General features: G+C 38.6%; 1 long non-coding RNA gene across 4 annotated transcripts in view; it reads left to right on the forward strand.

Moving 5' to 3' along the window:
• LOC113891514 overlaps positions 1–21,774 on the forward strand; it is a 187,362-nt gene that overhangs the window by 99,478 nt on the left and 66,110 nt on the right. The window contains exon 5 of one of the 4 annotated variants that reach the window (XR_003510784.1): positions 9,818–10,069. The exons of the other annotated variants lie outside the window; for them this stretch is intronic. This is a non-coding gene — a long non-coding RNA (uncharacterized LOC113891514). Of the gene's footprint in view, positions 1–9,817; positions 10,070–21,774 lie in introns of those variants that run through there. 4 annotated transcript variants of the gene reach the window in all.

Here is a 21,774-nt window from a genome sequence, read left to right on the forward strand (position 1 = left end):
TATTTTCTACTCTTCCATATTTTCTTTGCATAGTCCTACTATGCAAAGATAAGTCAGTAAAAGGTTTTGAAAGTTTTTGTGATATTGATCACATCCTTGAACTGAGGAACTAGCCAGGAAATATACTCCATGCTCCACTGCTTCTGAGTAACCACATGCACAACCCACTGTCACTTAAGGAAGACTCAGGATCTTGGCAACAATAGGTCACATGTGGCTACAAGCACCGTTTTAAAGATCAGACCAGCTCTGAGTTGCCATGGGCAAGCTATTTAAAGTAAATTTGTTCTACAAATTATACCTGCGGTATAGGATTGTGTAAAAGATATCAGTGGCAAACAACTAAATTCCTATTACAATAGCTAAAGTCAATCAAACAAACAAGCCAACACTTGCCAGTATAATACATGTTTATTCCCATCTCGGCATCTGTTCCTTGGAGGACTTTTATGGTTACAGTACACTTGAAAGGGGAAATTTTACTGAATATAAATTATAGCTCAAAAAAAAGTGTAATGTATGGCATATAGAAGCAGTTCCATAAATGCTAATTTTTAGTAATTCTCATTAGTCAGCACTCAAAAATCAGAAGCATTACTCCTATGCAAAAACGACAATTTGTTGTTGTTTGCTGCTGCTAAGTCACTTCAGTCGTGTCCGACTCTGTGTGACCCCATAGATGGCAGCCCACCAGGCTCCCCCGTCCCTGGGATTCTCCAGGCAAGAACACTGGAGTGGGTTGCCATTTCCTTCTCCAATGCATGAAAGTGAAAAGTGAAAGTGAAGTCGCTCAGTCGTGTCCGACCCTCAGCAACCCCATGGACTGCAGCCTACCAGGCTCCTCCATCCATGGGATTTTCCAGGCAAGAGTACTGGAGTGGGGTGCCATTGCCTTCTTCGATTGTTGTTGTTTAGTGAGTGTCCAACTCTTGCAACCCCATGGTTTATAGCCTGCCAGGCTCCTCTATCCATGGGATTTCTCAGGCAAAAAGACTGGAGTGGGTTGTCATTTCCTTATCCAGAGGATTTTCCTGACCCAAGAAGTGAACCCCTGTCTCCTGCATTGCAGGTGGATTCTTCACTGCTGAGCCACCAGGGAAACCCAAAATGACAATAAACATGATCAAATGGAAATGAACATGATTTAACTTTAATGGCTTTAGTCAGATAGTTGCTTAAGAATTTTAGTACTACAAATGAATTAATTTTAAGCACTTTGGCCAAAATAGGGAACTAAGTTAAGGATTTCCACTTAGGACTCAGTACATTGGTGAATTTAGTGAGGTTATTGGTTTAAAATAAATTCTTTAAATAAATAAGCTTGTTTAGAAAACCGTTCAGATATCCACAGTCTCAGATTTGCCCCTTTTCAAATTTCAGAAGTAGTGCATTTGTGTTGTAATATGTAAGTCAACACAATGCAATTCAAAAATTGGCAGATCTAATAATCACACACTCCAGCACCTCACATCCTATTAATCCACCCCAACCCAAGATCAGACCCTAAAGTTATTATTGTGTATCATTTTTTGCTCATACGAGCATACATGACCATAGATATATCCACATAGAAGTGTGGTTTATTCCCTTTATCCTGAAATAGAATCATAAGATACTCATTACAAGACACTTTTTCTACTTAGTGTACCATGAACAATAAGTCATTGGTAGAAAATCACCTTATTCTTCCACTTTCTGTAAACATACATATGCACATATGCTGCTGCTGCTGCTGCTGCTGCTGCTAAGTCGCTTCAGTCGTGTCCGACTCTGTGCGACCCCATAGACGGCAGCCCACCAGGCTCCCCCATCCCTGGGATTCTCCAGGCAAGAACACTGGAGTGGGTTGCCATTTCCCTCTCCAGTGCATGAAAGTGAAAAGTGAAAGTGAAGTTGCTCAGTCGTGTCCGACTCTTGGCGACCCCATGGACTGCAGCCTACCAGGCTTCTCCGTCCATGGGATATTCCAGGCAAGAGTACTGGAGTGGGGTGCCATCACCTTATCCATAATTTCATACAAAATGAAATTTCATATTACAGTCTTTTCCCAGCTTTTATTTTCTGCTTACCTCACTTTCCCATTCCACTCATCTCTATCATTTAGTGCCCCATGTTATGTATTGTTTTGTAATTTCATGTACACACACAGACACACACACATACACACATACACTACACACTGCTTTATAAAAATGGAATATTAAATGCTCTTCCTCATAGACCATTTTCCTCATATAACACTTTTTAGAATACCCTCATGTCCCAAGTCACTTTTACATAGCTTAATTATTCTTTACTAATAGTTTCTAATATTGCATAATATTCCACAAATGGACCATTTTCCATTTGATCAGCATTAATCTTGCTTACACTTTATTTTTTGTCACTTTAAACTATGTTGCAATAATTTTACTCCCTGCCCTCACTACACTGTAAGAGCACTTTTCTTTAAAGGTTTATTGCAAAGGAAATGCAAGAAAAAAATTTTTGGCAACACCAAGATTATTTGTTTTTTGGTCAGTAAAGATGACAAAACCCTCCAGTAAGTCATTGCTGTGGAGGGGTTGGGCTATAGCAGGGTATGAAGTTTTAGTGCTAAGGCTTTACTTGCTGCGAAAGTGTTAGAAAGTTGGACTCACCAAATTCTTACAGTCTGTATTTGAAAGGGTGGTGCACCCCCACTAATCTCACATAGCTTGATCACCGCTAATTTCACCACTGAAAACATTTCTAATCAACAAATACAATGGTGGGGATTTAGACCTTGCAATTTAAAATACTTTAAAAATTTGCTTCTAGAGCATGGAAACCAGAAATTGTCCTAACTGAAATGTTTTAAAGTAAATGAAGTTATGTAGCAGGTGTAAGGCAGCAGCTTGGCATTGTTGCTTTTCCAAATAGCAAGTGACAACAAAAGGGAAAACACATTTCTCTGTTTTACCAAATGTGCTTCAGTGATTTAAAGGCATCAGTGATGGGACCTCCATTAGCCAAAGATGCAAGAGGAGATGAGAAAGTCATAATGTTCGATGTTATCATTCCAAGTCTTCCTAATGGTCAAAGCAGCTGTTCATTTAGCAATCTAAGTACCCAAGGCTGCAGTATAAGTGGTAACAAATAGATTGAGACAAATTCTTTTTCCACAGCCCATGTCACATTCTTATTTCTTCAAGGGAGGTTCTGAAAACATAGTAACAAAGTTGGAAATAGTTACTATTTTTCAAAGTATGGAAAAGTGTTCAAAACGCACATGGATATAATCATGGGATTTAAATCATAAGCCTAATATGATCAGCATTTTCAGGTATGCAGGGATGCTTTCCCAAAGATCATGGAATCACTTTGAGTAACAGCTATTTGATTGCCTTGTTTCAACACAGGGGTGGGAGTGTGTTATGGTCCCTGCAGTTTGATAAATGACCTTCCCATCATTCTCATTTTGTGGGTTTAGGCCAGACACCCATATTGTGACTTGGTTGGTGTGGAGGCTGTTGTTCTACTGTATTTTTAGAATATTTAGTCTATTTAGAAAGTTTACATAATTTTGGTTACAGTGACTAAAGTGACTAGGACTAAAAATAAGATTGGCTTTTATGAAAACAAACTTTTCTAGCATTAAAAGATGGCATGTGTACCAGTGTTCAAAGTCCTTATGATTCTGGGTTTGGTGCTTAAGATTTCAAAGAAGGGTGCTCATCAATGAGGGATAATATATTGTATATATTATTTGTATGAACAAATGTTCCTGAAGGCTAAAATTAAAAATGTTTATTTTATTATGTTTCTTGGTCTAGAGTAGAGATGGCAAATAAGTGTCATTTATTTTGCCAACTCTGAAGAATTAATAGTGGCTGTCTGGACCACTATGTGGAGGAGAATTGGAATAGAAAATTAATGTTCTGCTGAAAAAGATGCTAAATGTTGGTGATAACACCAAGGATTCAGTGTGAGGGGAAAGGCAGGATATGGTAACATATTTAATATTTCCAGACTAATGCAAAATGAGAGGGATATGGTTAAATCCTCCATTTCTAGTTGATATTTCCTAGGCAGTTTCTACCATAATTCCTACTGGTTGAGAAATTCCCCATCGGCTAATTTTAAAAATAAATTCTACCATTTACAATGTTTAAACATATAAAATGTATGCTCACAGCTATTACATGTATATACATATGTGTATATGTATGTGTGTTTATATATATAGTGCTTCTTAAGCATAATGAATTTTAATATCTTTCAAGAACTGTGCTTGAAGATCTAGTTGAGATGAAACCAATTTTTGCTTGCTAGTTATAATATTGAATATGTTAAGAATATATTTAAGATAAGATTTTCATGAGGATTGAAGTCACCAGAAAGATTAAAGAAATGTACATAGATGAGCAAAAGGCATGAGTCCTCTACATCTCCTGGCTAAATGTGTATATCTAGGTGGTACACATTTTTAGACAACTTTTATTTTATTATAAGATTTTTTTTTAAGATTTCTATTAATGTTATAAAAGATACTTGCTCATGTATTTTGTTTCAAAAAAAGAAGTTTTCGTTTTTCTTACTGATCTATAGGGTTTCTACATATTCTGGATACTACTCTATTGTAGCTGTGTGAATTTAAAATATATTTTTCTAGTCTGTGAATTACTTTTTTATTTTGTTTATGGCGACTTTTGAGGACAATAAGTTCTTAATACAATCAAATGTATTAATCTTTTATTTTGCAGTTTATGCTTTTTTGTGTCTTATTTAGAAAATCCTTCTCTATCTTGATGTCAGAAAGATATTCTCCTATTTTGACAACTAAAGGTTTTACAGTTTTGTCTTCTATATATGTCACTAATCCAGTTGGATTTTCTTTATACCTATATTATCAAATAGCAAATTCTAGCAACACAGTTACTAAACATTTCATCTTTCTTTCAATGATCTGTTAGACTCATTGTCATGATTCAAGTTTTCATGTATGTTTCAGTCTATGTCTAGTTTTCTATTCTTCATTATTATTTATCTGCTTCTATAGCAAAATTATGGAGAAGGCAACGGCACCCCACTCCAGTACTCTTGCCTGGAAGGTTGCGGTCCGTGGGGTCGCTGAGGGTTGGACATGACTGAACAACTTCATTTTCACTTTTCACTTTCATGCATTGGGGAAGGAAATGGCAACCCACTCCAGTGTTCTTACCTGGAGAATCCCAAGGTGGGCTGCCGTCTATGGGGTCACACAGAGTCGGACACGACTGAAATGACTCAGCAGCAGCAGCAGCATAGCAAAATTATACTGTCTCATTTCCTACATCTTTATAATAAGTCTTGACATCTGATAGTGCAGAGAACACCACCAACGACACCCATTTCCCACCTTTGTTCTTCTTCTTCAGCAATTTTCTTGACTATTGTTGAATTTTTCTCTTTCATATAAATTTTAAGATCAGGTTCTCAAATGCCATAGTAAAACTTTGTCTTGGCTTAAGTTCCCTGAGATACAGACTCAGATGGGGATTCATATGCAGCAGTTCATGCCCTTTATGCAGTTTATGCAGTCAGCACCTGAGAAAGGAGTGAGACAAGCAAGATGGAACAGAAGGAGACATTTAGCTATGATGCAATTTTATTAGAGGCCTCAATAGATATCATGAGGAGCTATGAAGCTACATGGACTCTTCAGAGATGTCCTAAATTGAGTTAAAGGAGCCAGACCATTTAACCCCCACATCAGTCAAATGTTCCATGTGGACTGCTTCTCCAAGGGGAACAGAATGTTGGAGTAAGGCAACTCCTTTCAGCTCTCTTTGCTACAGAGAGAGTTGACTATAACTTGTCAGCAGTCAACAGTCCAGGCAGCTTGAGGAAGGAGTGCCATGGTAGATTCAGGTGGTATACTATAGCATCCACCACAGTTGAGATCCTTCAGGATTCATTTTATTCTCTTTTGGGGGTAAAATTATAAGAGGAAGGCTAACTGAATTAACTGCCCATCATACCTATTTATGCAATTAACTAATTATTCAATTTACTCAAAGGTACAACTTGTAATTCCACTGCTCCAACACCCTTTGTAGACTCTCCTCACCCTTCACCAGCACCTCTACTGGTCCAGGTGACTTACACAAAGCATGACCAGACCCTTATCCCTAAATGTTTGAGACTCTCTGCCCTTCTCAGGACATGGCTCCTGCACTTGTCTATTTACTGTCACCATTGAGCAAGGGAGTGGCAAGAAATAACACAGAGGATCACCTATGTGCCAAAGATGGTACAACATGTAGACACATGTCCAATGGAACCCATGGATCTATCACCAAACATACTATCCAGACTATGCTGGCCTAATACAACAATTGAATGGCCTTTCAAAGGTACTGATGAGGCATCAACTTGAAGATGATGCCCTGAAAAGATGGGATGCCATCTTCCAGGATATATCTCTGCAACCTATAGGTATAGAGCTCCTGGTTCCCAGAGAGTAAGTGTTTTCACTAAGAAAATAGCTGGAGTTTTATATCCTGCAACTTTACTATATTCATTGATTAGCTGTAGTAATTTTCTGGTGGAGTCTTTAGGGTTTTCTATGTAGAGGATCATGTCATCTGCAAACAGTGAGAGTTTTACTTCTTCTTTTCCAATTTGGATTCCTTTTATTTCTTTTTCTGCTCTGATTGCTGTGGCCAAAACTTCCAAAACTATGTTGAATAGTAGTGGTGAAAGTGGGCACCCTTGTCTTGTTTCTGACTTTAGGGGAAAATGCTTTCAATTTTTCACCATTGAGGAATGTAAAACTATGGCTATTTCCCAGTCCCTGAAGACCTCTGTTTTGGGACCCTTGGTCCAAGGCAGTGTTAAGTAGCATGCTGTGTTCTGTGTTGGTGAATCCCTGTAAGCTTTCAGTTGTGCTGACCAAGGTCCTGCAGGCAGGAAATGCGAACCATACCCATAATACGTATCAGTTTTAGATGAAATAAATCCCTTGCCAAGGGTGAAACGTCTTGTATTAGTTTTTAGGGCTGCAGTAACAAATGGCCTCAAATTGAATGGCTTAAAACAGAAAATTATTTTCTCACAATTTCACAGGCTAGAAATCTAGAATCAAGGTGATGGCAGGACCATGCTCTTTCTCCTGGCTTCTTGTGGTTGTCAGCAGTGCTTCCTGTTCTATAGTTTATAGCTACACAGTTCCCATCTCTGTCTCTGTGGTCACATGATTGTCATACCTCCAGTTCTGTGTCTTCACATGCCATTCTTCTCTATGTGTCTGTCTCTGTGTCTCTTCTCCTCTTCTAAGGATACACGTCAGATTAAGGGCCAACCCACTGTATGCCACCTTATCTTAACTTATATCTTAAATACATCTTCAAAGACCTATTTCCAAACAAGTTCGCATTCAAAGGTACCAGGACTTCAGCATATCTTTCGGCGGGGGGGGGGGGGGGGGGGGACACAATTCGGTCATTAAGAGGTCCTGTGTAATCAACCTGCCACCAAGTGGCTGCTTGCTCTTCTTGAGAGTTATGTTAAACTGGGTTGTCTAGAATTGGTTTCCAGAAGACTGAATATCTAGTATCAGCAGTAGCTAGATTAGCTTTGGTGAGTTGGAACACTTGTCAGGTTGCATCCACAGCTACTTCATATTTAAGCCCATTGTGTTAATACTGAGGAGACCATGGCAGGGGCTGGCTAAGGTCAGCTGTTTATACTATATTCTCTATTGACTGTTTAACATTTCTTGTATGGTGAATTCTTACTGATGGGTGTTATCATGTGAATTCAAAATACCATGTACCTAAAGCTGTGATAATTTGCTCTAGAAAGATACCTCAACTGGCATAGCAACAGTATTCTTGGGTTTAATTTGCAGTAGACTGTTATCCACCAGGATCTATCTAATTTCTGAAGGAGCCACACAAGTGAAGTAAATGGGTATATGCTAGAGACTACCACTCCTGCACACTTTAAGACCTTAATGGTAGCACTCATCTTTGGCAATCCACCCTCCTCACTCCAAGGTGCAATATTCTTTGTAACTTATTATTTTAGCTGCATGAAGGAGAGAAGTTTCAGAGTCTTTAACCTGGCTTTCCCCATTGGGATAGATGTTATTTTACAGATCAAGAGATGAATGTGAAGGTTATGCCATCTACCAAGTATACTGTTTACATTTTAAATTCAGGGTTGAGAGAAATGGCCACTTACTGGATTCACAGACTCAGTGGACACTCTGTGAGCTAGACCTGGGTCAAAATTCCTTTTATTTATTACTTTACTTCTACATGCCCTCATCCTAAGGAAGGCATACCATTTGCTACTTTAGCCCCTATGGCCAACAGTTCTCAATATATTTGGATTTTCCCTTTCCCTTCTGATAATAGCTTTTACATCCATTGAGGAAAGACTAGGAAAATTACTAGAGTGCTCTGATGTTGGATGTTCTAAGATCCTACCTCCTAATCACCCAGTTTCTGCTTAAACCCAGTGGGTCTGGATCATTAAAGTGTCCATCTCTTGGGCCACTTGGAAGATTGCATTCTGTTAAATATCTCCATGGTTGCTCCTGGCTGCCATTCTAATTTGTTATTGTTTGTGATAACTGTGCCCACTTCTATTCTAATGGTTAAGCCACACATCTTAGCCTCTAGTATGTTGGGATGACCCCCAATTGCTGTCTGTGAGCCCAGTTCTGTAATGACAGTCCCAAGTTAAAGGGCTTCTCAGTGATGTTGGTGTCTGTCTCACCAGAACATTATTTATTGTTCTAATAAATGGAAGCTCTTTCAGGCCTTCCTGTAGAATATAGTCAGATGACAGCTTTTTGCTTCATGTACTATATCACTTTGGAATGTCCACTTCTGTGAACTGTTGATCCTCTCCTGGCTGTTGCAGTTCTAGCACTTATACTTCACTTAGTGAGTGCTATTGGTTTTCCCAGGCATCTAAGAGCTATCCTTGGGACTTCCCTGGTGGCTCAGTGGTAGAGAATCTGCCTGCCAATGCAGAAAATGCAGGGTTGATCTCTTGCAGGAAATGCAAGGGTTGAGAAGATCCCTTGGAGAAGGAAATGGCAGCTCACTCCAGTATTCTTGCCTGAGAAATCCCATGGACAGAGAAGCCTGGCAGGTTACAATACATGGGGTCACAAAGAGTTGCACACAGCTTAGTGACTAAACAACAATAAAGAGCTGTCCTAGCAGTGTGATAACATTGTCTCCTGGCATCCTTGCTAAGGGATTAAATCATATAGTGTAGAAATGTGCTTCCAAATCAAAAAACTCTCTCTTATCCAATTTTATGATATGACCCAGTTGATCCAGGACCTTCAGAATCTAGTTCCCTGTGTTCTCTACCACCTCCTACTGATGCATGTTACCAGGTCCTGAAGCACTGCAGTGCTCTTTACAACCATTTGAGAATTTTTATTGTAAATCACTTAATCTATGGCTTAATAGGGGCAAAATTGAGTCTTTGCAAGAACAGGTTATTTCTCTTGTTTAATCATCTTTGATGATTTTTATCAAAATTTCTTAATTTGCTCCATTAAGGGTTTGCCTGACTTTTGATATAATTATTCCTAAGTATTTTTATATTTTTAGTTGCCATTGAAAATGTCCTTATTTAAAACTGCTTTGTAATGGCTATCCCTGATGTATAAATACAACTGATTTTTATATCAAGACTTGCCAAACTTTCTTATTAAATGTCTTAATTTTTCTAAAATTTCTTTTAGATTTTTTTTTACATTAAGATGAAAATTATATCATCTGTAAAAATGAGTCTTTTGGTTCTTCTTTTGCTTTCTTATTTCCTTTGTTTCTTTTCTTCCTACTAGGTTGCATCAGCTAGATCCCATAGTCAGTGGTTGACTAGAAGTGATGGTAACAGCCATCTTGATCTCTTTCCTGACCTTAATGGAAATGCCTTCAACATTACCTCATTAGGTTTATGTTTAATATATATTTTTGTTTGACTGTTTATGTTTGCCTTTTATAAAATTAGTGAAGTTTCATGCTTACCTAATTTGCTAAGATTTCTTTTAAATCATATATGAATATTGAATTTTAAAAATGGAAGCAACCTAGATGTCCATCAGCAGATGAATGGATAAGAAAGCTGTGGTACATATACACAATGGAGTATTACTCAGCCATTAAAAAGAATACATTTGAATCAGTTTTAATGAGGTGGGTGAAACTGGAGCCTATTATACAGAGTGAAGTAAGCCAGAAGGAAAAACATAAATACAGTATACTAACGCATATATATGGAATTTAGAAAGATGCTAACAATAACCCGGTGTACAAGACAGCAAAAGAGACACTGATATATAGAACAGTCTTATGGACTCTGTGGGAGAGGGAGAGGGTGGGAAGATTTGGGAGAATGGCATTGAAACATGTAAAATATCATGTATGAAACGAGTTGCCAGTCCAGGTTCGATGCACGATACTGGATGCTTGGGGCTAGTGCACTGGGACGACCCAGAGGGATGGTATGGGGAGGGAGGAGGGAGGAGGGTTCAGGATGGGGAACACATATATACCTGTGGCGGATTCATTTTGATATTTGGCAAAACTAATACAATTATGTAAAGTTTAAAAATAAAATAAAATTAGGAACAACAACAACAACAAAAAAATAAAAAATAAAAAATGCTTTTTCTGCATCTATTAAGATAATCATCTGCCTTTCTTCCTTTAATAATATGAAAAGTTATATTAAATGATTTTCTGTTGTTATCAACTTTCCAGTCCTGGGATAAACTTATCTCACTGATGATGTATTAACTTATGTATTACTTTATGCCAACTGCTAATATTTTATTTAATTACTTATGTTTGGAGGAGGGCATTGCCACCCACTCCGTTATTCTTGCCTGGAGAATCCCATGGACAGAGAAGCCTGGTGGGCTACAGTCTATAGGGTCACAAAGAGTCGGGCATGACTGGAGTGACTTAGGATGCACGCATTTATATTTTATATATTTGTTCAATAGTGTGATTGTTGCATAATTTTTATCTATTTGACTGTTCTGGTCAAGTTTAAACATCAAAATGCTGGACTTATAAAATGAGATTGGGCATATTCTCTGTCTCTATCCTCTTGGAAGAGTTTTGTAAAAACCTGAAATTATTTTTTTCTTTGAATATGTGGTAGAACTACTCTGTAAAGTTTTTTGGGTCTGATGTTTTCTTTGTGGGAAAATTTTTATTGACTTTGAATCATCTAATATGCATTTCATGGTATTTTCTGAGGCGCTAATTCACTGGCAGGTGAATCATAGTACTTTTACTTTACCAAATTATATAGCATTATTATCTATGAGAAAGAATTTACTTACTGAATTTCTACCAACAGTGGCTGGAGATTGCTAAATATTTCTGTTTATGTGGTAGAATTCTTGGTATCTCATTAGAAATCACTTCACAATGTATATCTAAGTAACAAAAAATCAATTGTTGATATTGTCTATATGTTTTACAAATCTAGATCTCGAAAGTAGTGGTTAGGATAGCTTAGCAATCATGGATAAATTTCCTAAATGGCAGCGTGGTACTAATTCTGAGTCAGACCAGTTTTCAGATTTTTAAATAATCTTTATTTGCCAATGATTTTATTTTCCTTTCACTATTATTTGGATATGATTTTTCAAGTGAGTTAACTACAGCTGAAGTTCATTTCTTGAAGTAGTCTGTATCAGGACTACTGTTCTCTCTCTAAACTAGATATATTAATAAATCTGTCTTTCTGACTTCCAGTTTCTGGCCTGATATATAAAGAGATTGGAACAAGTCATCACTCTTGTTCTCAAAACAAGAAAAATGCTGAACAAACTGAAAAATCAACAACTCTTTCTAGATCCATCTGAGAATTGAGGTCACATGACAAACTGGTGCCACAAAATCTAGAAAGAGGTAGAAACTGAGAATCACAGAATATGGGGGCAGAAGCCCAGGAACAGAAGGTTATAGACAGGAATACTTAAAACTGTCATTGATAGATTGCTGGAGGAGCAGTGTGGATAAACTTCACATTTTATAAGTTTTACCTCAAGGACCTAATCAGGTTCTTAAGGTGAATATCAGAGGAAACCCCATCCCACCTTGCCTCCAGTGCTTCTGGCAGGGGGAAGGGAAAGTAATCATTTTGAGATGCATTCAGAACTCTTGGCCCTCCTTAACAAAGGCCTGCCCTCAAGGTAAACCATTTACCAGAGTCTAAGTGACTGGGGAGAAGAGGAATATCTTCTTCCAGCCCCCTCTAGCCTTACTGTCACACCAATGGACAGGACTGGAACAGGGACCTAAGAAGTATTTGTGAAAGTCAGTTTAGGGCATAGGCTCCCTGAAGACTAAGACTTAATCACAGCACTAGAGCATTTCCCTTCCTCCACTTCTTACCACCACAGGGATAGGGCTCCAACATAACAACAGTGAATTATAGCTAAAAGAACTGCAAAGCTCAGACCCTACTTAAGAAAGAATCTCTATGGAAACTTAAAGTCAACAGGGGTCACCAAAGTAAACAAAGACAGTAAAGGAATTTTAGTCTCTGACAGCTATGGCTACAACAAAGAGTAAGCAACCTCTAAGATAAATCTATCATTTTAATGCTCAAAACTATCCAAGCCAGGCTTCAACAGTACATGAACTCTGAACTTCCAGATGTTGAAACTGGATTTAGAAAAGCCAGAGTAACCAGAGATCAAATTGCCAACATCCGTTGGATCATCGAAAAAGCAGGAGAATACCAGAAAAACATCTACTTCTGCTTTATTGACTACCCCAAAGCCTTTGACAGTGTGGATCACAACAAACTGTGGAAAATTCGTCAAGAGATGGGAATACCAGACCACCTGACCTGCCTCCTGAGAAATCTGTATGCAGGTCAAGAAGCAACAGTTAGAATTGGACATGGAACAACAGACTGGTTAGAACTGGACATGGAACAGATTGGTTCCAAATAGGAAAAGGAGTATGTCAAGCCTGTATATTGTCACCCTGTTAATTTAACTTCTATGCAGAGTACATCTTGAGAAATGCCAGGCTGGATGAAGCACAAGCTGGAATCAAGATTACTGGGAGAAATATCAGTAACCTCAGATGACACCACCCTTATGGCAGAAAGCAAAGAAGAACTAAACAGCATCTTGATGAAAGTGAAAGAGAAGAGTGAAAAAGTTTGCTTAAAACTCAGCATTCAGAAAACTGAGATCATGGCATCTGGTCCCATCACCATGGCAAATAAATGGGGAAACAATGGAAACAGTGACAGACTTTATTTTGGGGGGCTGCAAAATCACTGCAGATGGTGACTACAGCCATGAAATTAAAAGATGCTTGTTTCTTGAAAAAAAAGCTATGACCAACCTAGACAGCATATTAAAAAATAGAGACATTACTTTGCCAACAAAGGTCTGTCTAGTCAAAGCTATGGTTTTTCCAGTAGTCATGTATGGATGTGAGAATTGGACTGTAAAGAAAGCTGAGCACTGAAGAATTGATGTTTTTGAACTGTGGTGTTGGAGAAGACTCTTGAGAGTCCCTTGACTGCAAGGAGATCCAACCAGTCCATCCTAAAGGAAATCAGTCCTGAATATTCATTGGAAGGGATGATGCTGAAGCTGAAACTCCAATACTTTGGCTACCTGATGTAAAGAACTGACTCACTGGAAAAGACCCTGATGCTGGGAAAGATTGAAGGTGGGAGAAGGGGATGACAGAAGATGAGATGGTTGGATGGCATCACTGACTTGATGGACATGAGTTTGAGTGAACTCCAGGAGTTGGTGATGGACAGGGAAGCCTGGTGTGCTGTGATTCATGGGGTCACAAAGAGTCGGACAGGATTGAGTGACTGAACTGAACTGAAGCAGCTCTGGAAACTCCTCTCCAAGCTGCATCAAGCTCACTAATGGTCTTCTCACCTACTCATCTGTAGTTGCTGCTGCTAAGTTGCTTCAGTCGTGTCCGACTCTGTGCGACCCCATAGATGGCCTCCTACTAGGCTCCTCTGTCCCTGGGATTCTTCAGGCAAGAACACTGGAGTGGGTTGCCATTTCCTTCTCCAATGCATGAAAGTGAAAAGTGAAAGTGAAGTCGCTCAGTCGTGTCCGACATCTGTAGTTACCCTTGATTAATGATAGGAACTTTCTATCAGAAAGACTCTCTCTTATAAAAAGGCTTGTTGAAATTCATATATATTGGGACAGGGTCAGTAGAGTATATAATTATCAATTTACAATAGAAAAGATGGCATAAATTTAGTATCCAAACTGGATTGATTTCAGCATTTGGCAACTTCAGTTTTTGAAAAACAACTTCTGAAAATATGATGCTAATATGATGATACTCAAAAGCCTTTAAATACATTAAGACCTTCTGTAAGATCCTCTGGAGTCTTAGGTGCAATATTATATTTTGAAACATATTAATATGATTTTTCCCCCTTGCTTTTCCTTATTCACGAACTTCCCCTATTCCATCTGTTACCTGTGAGAACATTAGGATGTTTGGAACCTATGGAACATTCATATAAAACAGTGCTCAGCACTGACTTCCAGAATAGGATCCTAAAGCTGCCTGAAAGCATATAATGTTTGATCAGAAACAGTTGGTAGAATATATAGGTTGGGAGATAGAGAAGAATGTAGACAGGTAGGACGGAGGAGTGGGAGAGACCTTCTGTGCTTGGAGGAGAGGAGCAGGCTCAATATGCAAAGTCTACTCTTATTTTTTCTTATTTATGTTAGCACCATGCAGCACCCCAAAGCCTTTTGGGACCTGAGCCAGTGATGCTCAGAGGCCATCCCTTTTATTCCAAGTGAGCACCCATTGCAGGTGCCTGTATGCCCTCTGATTGTTCAACAGGAGAGTGCTCTGCTATGTCTGAAGAATGTTGGCTTGTCTGAGTTACCATATGTTGGCATCCAACCCATAGGCCTGGAGTGTTCCTAAGCCTTTCAAAATATAGGATGGAGCTCAGGACACCCAAGGAGACAGTGGTGATATGGAAAGCTTTGGATGGTTTTGTTCATTCCATATTAAGAACTGTATTTCCTGTTTCACCTGCCCCATTCTCCTAGTCCCAAGGGTGGTGGGGGGGGGGCAGGTTTTAACCTGCCCCATCCCCTAAAGAAGCAGTGGTGATGCCTTAAGCCATAACACAGGAATCATAACATCCATTATCAAAGGGCACAGACTTTATCTCCATGGTGTCTATTTTACTACTATTCTGTTGTAAAATAAATTTTCAAAAATATCTAATGTAATTCAAATGGAAAAGAGTGGCAGAATATCTAATACCAGAGAGGAAATATAATTTGGTGGGAGCAGCATTATTTAGTATTTATGAGTACACATCTTGAAGCCAGAATGCAAAACTTCAGTTTTCTGACTTGTAGCAAACTACTTATCTGAACCAGCTGCTATTTTCTCATTTGTGAGGTGAAGATAATAACTTTCTCAATTATTATGAGACTTAAATAGGATAATACAGACACACACACATATCCATACAAGAAAACCTGGTCACATTATTCTTACCTGTTGGCACTGCTTTCATCTGAATTTACTGAGCACATATTACCATTGGCTGCTGTAAATTGACTCCAATAAAGACAAATCTAAGAGACCAGTATTCTTGCCTGGAGAATCCCATGGACAGAGGGGCCTGGTGGGCTACAGTCCATAGGATCACAAATAGTCAAACTGAAGTGACTTAGCACAAGAGACCAAAAAGCAGGGGGATGCCTTAATGATCCTGGATCCTTATATTCACATACCCAAAAGTAGGACAGTAAAGGGATGGAGATGATCAACTGCTGGTCTCACATCTAGATATCAGTATTAAAAGGATATACAGAGGATCTTCAGACCCAAAATATCAGTATGGAATCCCAAGCAATAATATTGTCATCTTGGTCTCAAGTTTTGGATGAGTAAGATCAAGAGATTTTGTACAAAATATTTTGTGAAAATTATTTGATTATGTATTTTTCTCATTTATTCATTTATGTGATAAAGAAGGTCTATTTTAACATGTAACTTAATGTGCATTAGGTACTTTGTATACCAAGAGATAGAAGCCACAAACATGCCCTTTGTTCTTTGGAATCCTACAGTACAGTGAGAGACACTTATCCATTACTTTCCAAACACAGAGCCAGCACTGGAGAAACATGAGGCAAAGAGATTTAAATTATTATTCGGTGCTTAATTCTTCCTGACAAATATCTTAAATCCAAATTGCCGTTCAAAAAGACACAATCTGAAAATGTCCTTTCCTCACTATATTTTCAAGGAGGTTGCAAAAAAGGTAGAAAGAAAATGTATAAAGAAGAGTAACTAGGGCAGAGGAAACAGAGCTCAGGCATCTATAACTTATTCACCACGTGGTTGGTCAAAACCACAACTTTGAGGGAAGAGGCAAAGAGGAAGAAAGCTCTAATTTTACCAGAGCTAAAATCATGAAAGGGTCTCCTTTTGAAGAAAAAAAAAAAGAAAGGAAGGAAGGAAGGACTGGGGAAAGGGTGGCATTATATTTTACTTGCTAATTTGTAAGTGCAATTAAGGTTAAAGTTATACTTCCCTTCACAAGAAAACATGACCGAAAGCATTATGAGCAAGAGAGCTTTGTTTGTAAAGAACTTTTCAAGATGCTGTTTTTCTCCTGGAAAATGTGGTTTATCTAATTGATGGCTGAGGAAAACCATCTTTTTAAACTTCCCACTCAGTGAGTCAGCCTGGGGTGTGTCTGCCTTGTAGCATCCTGTGAGATCCAGTAATCTAAAGTGGCATGACGGACGCAGCTCCAACCTCATGCGTCAAGCAGAGCTACCAGCGCTGGGAAACCAGAGGGAGCCCAGTTTTCTAAACAGAGTGGTTAACAAAATTGCATGTTATGAAGTGGGGTTTCATCCTCTAAAGGATCATTACCTATTTTTAAAAAGAACCTGCCGAATGTGTTCTATCAACACCCAAAAGTCTGCAGTCAGTAAAGACCAGGTAATTATTTCAACTGAAGGGCAAGTATTACCACCTTAGAGTTTCTTCATGTTTACCTTGAAGAGAATTTCCACGCCATCACCAGTTACATTAAGTGGAGGTAAAATGGAGAATTTGGACAAGTTCTTTTCCAAACACAGCTTGATACATTGACAAAGCATCAGGAATATAGAGTCAGGCAGCCAATGAAACACTAAACACCAAGGAGAGAATTTCAGTGGTCCTCTGAGTCTTACCATCAGTACAAACTCGCCCTGTACCATAACTCTTTTTCCAAAAGAAGAGATGTGTGTGAATAGATGACTTATGGGTGTTTGGGAAGAAAAGAGATAAGATAAATGGAAATAACATAGTCATCTTTGTTGAAAAGAATTGTCTACCTTCTTTATTATAGATAGCTCAGAGTAGGCATTAGCTAAATATGATGAAAGAATGTAACAGGATACTATTTGGGATTCTTTAAGTGTATCTCTTGAAATTTCCAGAGTTAGTTCTTTGAACCAATATGTAGAGGCTGCAAAATGAGGCAACAAAATGAAAGTTCTACCTCAGTCTGAAGATAGTCTACTCAAATCTTCAGGGATTAATATTATTAATAATGAAGTGAAAGTTGTTCAGTCATGTCCAACTCTTTGTGACCCCATGGATATACAGTCCATGGAATTCTCCAGGCCAGAATATTGGAGTGGGTTGCCATCCCTCCTGCAGGGGATCTTCCCAACCCAGGGATCAAACCCAGGTCATTATTAATGATACATGAGGTAATTAAGGTTTTTGGAAGAATGGATGTGACACCAGATAGGTTATTTCACTGAATGTATGTAGGATTGTATAGGATTTTTATTTTGGAGAAGCATTGATGTGTAGAGATTACATTATTTTTTTCTGCTTTTTAAAAAAAAAATTGGGGTATGGTTGCTTTACAATGTTGTGTTAGTTTCTGCTATATAGTGAAGTGAATCAGCTATATGTATTTCACATAGTGCTTTATTAACTAGCCAAAGCCTTTGACTGTGCGGATCACAATAAACTGTGGAAAATTCTTCAAGAGATGGGGATACCAGACCACCTGACCTGCCTCTTGAGAAACCTATATGCAGGTCAGGAAGCAACAGTTAGAACTGGACATGGAACAACAGACTGGTTCCAAATAGGAAAAGGAGTCCGTCAAGGCTGTATATTGTCACCCTGCTTATTTAATTTCTATGCAGAGTACATCATGAGAAATGCTGTGCTGGAAGAAGCACAAGCTGGAATCAAGATTGCCAGGAGAAATATCAATAACCTCAGATATGCAGATGACACCACCCTTATGGCAGAAAGTGAAGAGGAACTAAAAAGCCTCTTGATGAAAGTGAAAGAGGAAAGTGAACAAGTTGGCTTAAAGCTCAACATTCAGAAAACGAAGATCATGGCATCTGGTCCCATCACTTCATGGGAAATAGATGGGGAAACAGTGGAAACAGTGTCAGACTTTCTTTTTTTGGGCTCCAAAATCACTGCAGATGGTGATTGCAGCCATGAGATTAAAAGACGCTTGCTCCTTTGAAGGAAAGCTATGACCAACCTAGATAGCATATTGAAAAGCAGAGACATTACTTTGCCAACAAAGGTCCATCTAGTCAAGGCTATGGTTTTTCCAGTAGTCATGTATGGATGTGAGAGTTGGACTGTGAAGAAAGCTGAGCACCGAAGAATTGATGCTTTTGAACTGTGGTGTTGGAGAAGACTCTTGAGAGTCCCTTGACTGCAAGGAGATCCAACCAGTCCATCGTAAAGGAGATCAGTCCTGGGTGTTCATTGGAAGGACTGATGCTAAAGCTGAAACTCCAGTACTTTGGCCACCTCATGCGAAGAGTTGACTCATTGGAAAAGACTCTGATGCTGGGAGGGATTGGGGGCAGGAGGAGAAGGGAACAACAGAGGATGAGATGGCTGGATGGCATCACTGACTCGATGGACATGAGTCTGGGTGAACTCTGGGAGATGGTGATGGACAGGGAGACCTTGCATGCTGCGATTCATGGGGTCGCAAAGAGTCGGACATGACTGAGTGACTGAACTGAACTGAACTGATTCACATATCCCCTCTTTTTTCGATTTCATTCCCATTTAGGTCACCACAGAGCATTAAGTAGAGTTCCGTGTGCTATACAGAAGGTTCTCATTAGTTATCTATTTTATACATACTAGTGTATATGTATCAGTCCCAGTCTCTCAATTCACCTCAACCCCCCTTTCCCCCTTAGTGTTCATTAGAGATTCACTAACTTCTTTAACTTTTCTTACATGATTCAGATAAAAGTGAATTAGACTCTGGGTAACACAAAGTTAGAGAAGAAGTGAGCTGAAAATACAATATTTTAGATAAAAGAGGTATGACTGGAAAAGATCATAACATTGGAAGGGATTAATAAGATCATCACAACTTTAGATTTCTAGAAACTTTATCAAGATATGCAAGCCATGTGCCTCTAGGCACTTTTGGCAGAAGTTTCAACCTATGAGAGTGTTTAGAATGATCACCACATTGTCTATCCAGGAGGAATCTACAGAGGTTTGAGCCTGAGAAAACATATGTTTCTTGGTTCTCTGATCTTTTCCTGACTGCTTATTAGCAACAGTGTAATTTTCACTGTTCCGCAGCCTGAGAAACATCACAGTTATATCCCCAGATCACCATGATCAACTCTGGACAGCTCTAGATGGAAAAAGTCATGGCTACCCTTGTAAGACTGTCTGTCTTCACTCATGGTTGGCTGCTGGAATTGAAGACAAAAGCCCAACACATCACCCTGTTCTACTTTGCAGCTGTGAATATCTAATGAATCCTTTACACTTGTTATTTTACCTCTTCCTTAATGTTTCCAAAAAGCACTACCATTGCAGATTCTCTGATTTTCTTTTTTATCTTTTTCTTTTAAAAATATTTCTGCTTCATTGAGGTGTAATTCATATATAAAACCATAAAATATTTAATATGTGCCTTGTGGTCATAGACGTATCCCCCATCTAGTTAATTAACACATCCATCACCTCATATATTTATCATTTTTGCATATGAGAGAACATTCAAGTTTTACTCTCTTAGCAACTTTCATTTGTACAACACAGTGTTATCAACTACAGTCATCATATTTTATATTAGGTACTCAGAATTTCTTCATCTCAGAGCTGAAGGTTTGTATACTCTTACCAGCCTCTTTCTGTTTCCCCCACTGCCCAGTCCCTGTCAACCACTCTTCTGCACTCTATTTCTATGAGCTTGACATTTTATTTAGATTCAACAGATAAATGAAACCCTGTAGTTTTTGTCTTTTTCTGTCTGACTTATTGCATGTGGCATAATATCTCATAGGCCATTCATGTTGTTGCAAATGGCAAAAATTCCTTCTTTCTCATGACTTCAAAATTCCATTGTGTATGTAAACATCTTCATCCATTCATCTGCTAACAGACACTTAAAAGGTGTTTCTGTATTTGACTATTGTGAATAGTACTACAATAAATAATGTGGCTGCAGGTATCTTTTAACTCTTATTTTTACTTCCTTGAATATAGATCCAGAAGTGAGATTTTTAGAACACATGGTAGTTCTATTTTTAATTTTTTGAGAAGCCTCCATACTGTTATCCATAAGTGACAATTAATTTACATTCCCATCAATAGTGCACAAGGACTCCCTTTTCCCCACATCTTCATGAGCATTTGTTATCACTTGTCTTCTTGATAATAGCCATTCTAACAAGTGTGAGATGGTATCTCATTATAGTTTTGATTTGCATTTCCATGATGATTAGTGATGTTGAGCACCTTTTTTATGGATCTGTTGGCCATTTGGATATCTTCTTTGGAAAAATGTCTATTCAGTTTCCTTGCCATCTTCTTTTTTTAAATAAATTTATTTGTTTTAATTGGAGGCAATTACTTTACAATATTATAGTGGTTTTGCCATACATCAACATGAATCAGCCATGAGTGTACATGTGCCCCACCATCCTGAACCACCCTCCCACCTCCCTTCCCATGCAATCCCTCTGGGTTGTCCCAGAGCACCGACTTTGAGTGCCCTGCTTCATGCGTTGAACTTGCATTGGTCATCTGTTTTACATATGACAATATACATGTTTCAATGCTATTCTCTCATATCATCCCACCCTCAGCTTCTCCCACATAGTCCAAAAGTCTGTTCTTTACATCTGTGTCTTTTTTGCTGTCTTGCATATAGGGCCATTGTTACTGTCTTTCCAAATTCCATATATATTCATTAATATACTGTACTGGTGTTTCTCTTTCTGACTTACTTCCCTCTGTATAATGGCTCAGTTTCATCCACCTCATTAGAACTGACTCAAATGTGTTCTTTTTTTAAAGCTGAGTAATATTCCATTGGAGAATTTTGAGCATTACTTTACTAGCGTGTGAGATGAATGCAATTGTGCGGTAGTTTGAGCATTCTTTGGCATTGCCTTTCTTTGGGATTGGAATGAAAACTGACCTTTTCCAGTCTTGTGGCCACTGCTGAGTTTTCCAAATGTGCTGGCATATTGAGTGCAGCACTTTCCCAGCATCATCTTTCAGGATTTGGAATAGCTCAACTGGAATTCCATCACCTCCACTAGCTTTGTTTGTAGTGATGCTTTCTAAGGCCCACTTGACTTCACATTCCAGGATGTCTGGCTCTAGGTCAGTGATCACACCATCGTGATTATCTGGGTCATGAAGATCTTTTTTGTACAGTTCTTCTGTGTATTCTTGCCACCTCTTCTTAATATCTTCTGCT

The sequence above is a fragment of the Bos indicus x Bos taurus genome, chromosome 4 (assembly GCF_003369695.1).
Source record: "Bos indicus x Bos taurus breed Angus x Brahman F1 hybrid chromosome 4, Bos_hybrid_MaternalHap_v2.0, whole genome shotgun sequence".
Taxonomy (NCBI): Eukaryota; Metazoa; Chordata; class Mammalia; order Artiodactyla; family Bovidae; genus Bos; species Bos indicus x Bos taurus.